Raw genomic sequence first — 5,302 nt, forward strand, 5'->3', positions numbered from 1 at the left:
ATACGCTTTACATCGCTTAATCAGCCAAAGGAGTAAATGTAAACAACTGAATACTTGTCAGTGATTGGTTGAAATTATCGAAATAAGACAATTTTTTACATGAAATAAATTCGAATACAAAAATATTTTTCTGTTCTATAACACAAAATAGATAAGTATACGAAGTTTGAAAGTCTTTCCGTACCAAAAACACTACGTAAAACATTAATGAAAAATGTGGCCCCCGTTTTAAAATAGATCCAGTAGCAGCAGCAGCAGCAGCAGCAGTAGTAGTAGTAGTAGTAGTAGTAGCATCATCGTTATTATTATTACTGAAAGGAGGCAAGCTGACAAAATAGTTACTGCAACCGTGAAAATACTTAACGGTACTTTTACCGACTTATAACGTTCTGGGTTCAAATTCTGCCGAGGTCGAATCTGCCTTTCGTCTTTTTTGGGACGATGAAAGAAGTACAAGCTGAGCACTGGAGTCGATGTAATGGAAAGCACTTTTGTTGTTGCTATTGTAGTTGTTGCTATTGTTGATCTCTGTAGTAGTAGTAGCAGTAGTAGTAGTAGTGGCAGCAGCAGTATTGAAAGCTGGTTAACTGGCTGAATTTTTACAGCGCTGGACAAAATGCTTAGCAGCATTTCTTCCGACTCTTTACGATCTGGGATCAAATTTCGGTGACGTCGACTTTGCCTTTCATCCTTTTTAGGGTCGATAAAATAAGTACTTGTTGAACACTGGCGACAACAGAAGCAACTCTTACACGATTCCAAACACTGCAGTTTGTTCATGTAGCAGCAGATGTGCAAGAACAAGCCTTCACATTAAATGTAACTGGGAAAGTTTTATAAAATCCAACAGCATATTTTTGTCACAGGATATAATCGAGGAGAGAGTAGAGAAGATTTCAACATCTCTGTCTACGAAAACACGGAAGCAGATTAAATTTTCGCATTAAATTAAGTTTATCTAGTACTGCAACAAGCCTTCTGGGACATATCGGGAGAAATTATCTCAACTGAAAAACAGCAATAGCAATAGAACTTATTGCTGTACCTTTAAAACTGAAAATACGGCGAAAACACGGGTTGAAGGTATGTACATTGTTTTTGGTTCTTTGTTGGTTTTTCTTTATCTGTTGTATTGAAAACATTCTGCGTAATACGTGTATCTTGACTAGTAATGCTATTTTCAGTATGATGTATATATGTATAATCCCCAAATTCTGTTTATGTATTTGTCTGCATTTTTTAATATTATTTTATCGTTCTCTAAATATATTATTATAAAGATTGCTTCTGCTGCTATTTCCAGATCTTTATATTAGAATAATTTCTATATTTCTGTTAGCGATTCACTAATACTTTGATCGGGATGAAATCCTATTTCTATGTATCTTTAATAGCAACATCTGTTCGATTTACCTTGATTTGCCTGTGTTTATTGGCATGCATATCTCAGGGTAAAGTCATTTTCTCATTCTCTAAGAACCTTTCGCGTTTGATTTATGCCACTTCTTTCCTGTCGGTTTTAACAATGCTGGAATAATTTCCATAAAGCTCCCAATCCCGAAAGCCTACACAAGCTTTCTTTGCAGATTAAGATTGCGCAACCAATAACATTGTAATTAATTATTCCTTTTCAGCTTCGTATTCGTGGTTAGTTATTGTACTATGCAATTGTCCTAAGTATAGCCGGTTTTCATCTTTTCTGTATGTTTTGGCACTAAGTCACTATTGCGAAGGCTAGAGTCATAAATAGGCTTTACGCTTGAACTGGCATACAGGAGAGACGACAGGACCGCCAAAGCATCAGATAGTCATATACACTTTCCTTAGAGATATCCCAACTTATGCATCTATTTAGAAATATAGTAAGGAAGAATACCTCCATCACTGACTTATTTTTTTATCATTAATGATATATGTCTATGCACACACACTCGCACATATATGAGTATATATAAGACCCCTTGAACATATATTTATATAATATATAACTAGTCAAGGGTACTACGTGAGCACCTGCATCGCTAAAAATATATATCTTCTATATATTTTATAAATTTGGCCTGTACGGCTGGTATTCGCTGCCACTAAGTGATGGTATTTTGATAGTACTATCACTCTCATATTTACTCATAAATAATTTCACGTATTTCGTTTGTTTAAGTGTTGTTTGGTCACTTCAAACGAATTTGCAAGCATGGTGGGGGCAAATTTTAGTAGTTGTTGGCTAGCAGGTTTGGCTGACGGGAATCAGGCACTGTCTGGCGCTAAATTCGAAATCATGATACCAAGCATTACTTTTGCTGACCTAACAGAGGTAAGACGATTTTATTGTTCACTGGAATTTTTTCCTATCATGCTTCTATTAATTTCGTGACAGTGGAGGCGCAATGGCCCAGTGGTAAGGGCAGCGGACTCGCGGTCGTAGGATCACGGTTTCGATTCCCAGACAGGGCGTTGTGAGTGTTTATTGAGCGAAAACGCTTAAAGCTTCACGAGGCTCCGACAGGGTGTGGTGGCGAACCCTACTGTACTGTTTCACCCCAACTTTCTCTCCCTCTTTCTGTTGTACCTGTATTTCAAAGGACCAGTCTTGTCACACTCTGTGTTACGCTGAATCTCTCCGAGAACAACGTTAAGGGTACAAGTGTCTGTGGAGTGCTCAGCCACTTATACGTTAATTTCACGAGCAGGCTGTTCCGTTGATCAAATCAACTGGAACCTTCGTTGTCGTAACCGACGGAGCTCCACGAATTTTGTGACTATTCCGTGACTTATATTTTTAACGATGCAGGTTCTCACGTAGTACGCTTGTGTGTGTTTGTATATATATATATATATATAGTCAGTCGGATGTTCGGTTACATGAAAGATATTCAGTTGAATATAACGCTATCTTTGATTCTAGCTTTGGATTTCGGTTACTATTTCCCCATCTTGTTTTACATGTGAATGTGTAATATATATATGTGTGTGTGTTTGAGTATGTGTGTGTTTGTGTGTGTTCGTGTTCATGACAAGAATCCCCCTCACCAGAAACACCGCTTTAGTAGTAGTAGTAGTAGTAGTAGTAGAAGAAGAATGATATTCACTGGATAACGTTTCTCTCCCTTTTGCACTACCATGCACCAATTTAATATGGTGTTGCTGCAAAATACATAGGTTGGAATCGTTTTACCATAAATTTATTGTTTTATTTTTGACGAGTGATTGAGTTGTTTTCTTCGCAATTTTATCCTAATTCGAAATTCAACTCACATTTTACTCAACACTTCAGAATCTAGAGTTATGCAAAATCCTTGCTGGATAAATTTTTTCTTCTGATTCCTGATTTTATCGATCTGCAACTGAAGGAATAAAAGACCTTTACTTATGCCAAGGCTTGAACTCCCGACGCAGAAACATTATGCAGTATATTCAGTGAGCAATATAGTTCTATATTTAAGAGATGAGGAATTGTGTACATTATTTACATTGTTTACATTTGACGGATATTTGTCCTCATCTTGTTTGATGTTAACACGTTTCGGCTGATATACCCTCCACTCTTCATCAGGCTGATTCAGAGTTCGATTCCAGGCAGTGATCTGAATAATAATAATAATAATAATAATAATAATAATAATAATAATAATAACATCGAAAAATACCATAGGATTGAGAACCCAGGTTCGAAATTTCCCCCAAGACACCTGATGAAGGCTGGAGAGTATATCAGTCGAAACGTTGTGTTAACAACAAACAAGATGAGGGCAAATATCCGTCAAATGTAAATAATGTATTCAGTGAGAAAGATTTACAAATCATTTGCTATACAGTAATCCCTCGCCGTATCGCGGTTCACCTATCGCGGTTTAACAAATAGACCCCAGGCCTTATGCTTTGTAAGCCTAGTACTTATTCTATCGGATTCTTATGCCGAACCACTAAGTTGCGGGGGCGTAAACACACCAACATCGGTGTCAAGCGATGGTGGTGGTGATGGGACAAATACTCACACACACACACACACACACACACACACACACACACACACACACACAAAGGAAAAAGACAAAGAAACAACAACAAAAACGTGAGGACGTAATACAGATTGTGTTACTAATATATATATATATATATATATATATATATATATATATATATGTAACTGAGAATTATAACTCTCTAGTAGTTTGCGCTGAAGAGGGGGCAGATTTTCTCTCGGTAAGAGATTTTTAACTCCGAAACCTGGTCCGCGAATAACAATGTTTTAATTTTATGAATGTAATTTTCAATGTCTTCCTCGCTTACGGTTTGGTATTTCGCTGAATTTCTTTTTGAGAACTACTAGGTCTTAGTAGACACAATATGTGGTCTATTTCTAGCACATTAAATGCCCACTTTACTGGTCAACATTATATATATAAATATATATAAATATATATATATAAATATATATAAATATATATATATAAATATATATAAATATATATATATATATATATATATATATATATATATATGTATATATATATATATATATATATATATATATATACGACGGGCTTCTTTCTGTCTACCAAATCCACTCACAAGGACTAAAACCGGTACCATGTGGTTGGGGAGCAAGCTTTTTACCACACAACCACTCCTGCGCCTAAATACTGTATATTTTATCATCATCTTTAAGTCAGGATTATCTCCAACCTTCACCTTGTCCCTTTAATCCAATCAGATTTGATGGTATAACTCTCACTTTCTTTCTCTGTGTTTGTTAAGCCATAGTTTGTAGATCTATCCATCACTTTCTCTCTTCTTACTTGTCTCCGTATCTTCTATTTCATTTTATTTTCATCCTTTTTCCTTGCCGTCTTCTGATGTCACTACCAGTTTGTCTTACTCCCTCCTCTTTCTCTCATCACTTTGTTTCTCTCCCTTTCCTCTAGTTTCTCTCACACCACTGCCCCCTCTCTCTCTCTCTCTCTTTCTCAATCTCTATCTATCTGTCTGTCTCTATCTATGTCTGTCTCTATCTCTCTTTCCTATTTCACTTCACCATCAATTCTGTCCTAAAATAGTTTCAATTTGCAGAGAAAAATAACTCCTTTGTGTTTTCTATACCTAAGGGAAATTCTACCATCGTTGCATCCCTTTCGATTACCTTTTGATATCCTATGACCCCTTTAAGATGTATATGTGTGTTTATGTTTGTGCGTATGTATGCTATGCATATATGTATATGCGGTGTGTGGTTGTGTGTTTTCGTGTATGTGAGTGTGTAAGTAAATGTGCACATATATAATCATGATTTTATATATGTACG

The 5,302-nt window shown here is 36.1% G+C and overlaps 1 long non-coding RNA gene across 1 annotated transcript in view; it reads left to right on the forward strand.

Annotated features, from left to right (window-relative positions):
* Nucleotides 1–309: 309 nt before the first annotated feature.
* LOC149134402 (uncharacterized) overlaps nt 310–5,302 on the forward strand; it is a 28,202-nt gene continuing 23,209 nt past the window's right edge. Inside the window, exon 1 of the long non-coding RNA XR_016242768.1 lies at nt 310–1,083. This is a non-coding gene — a long non-coding RNA (uncharacterized LOC149134402). The remainder of the gene's footprint in view (nt 1,084–5,302) is intronic.

Source organism: Octopus bimaculoides, chromosome 8 (assembly GCF_046866305.1).
Source record: "Octopus bimaculoides isolate indiv1 chromosome 8, ASM4686630v1, whole genome shotgun sequence".
Classification (NCBI taxonomy): domain Eukaryota; kingdom Metazoa; phylum Mollusca; class Cephalopoda; order Octopoda; family Octopodidae; genus Octopus; species Octopus bimaculoides.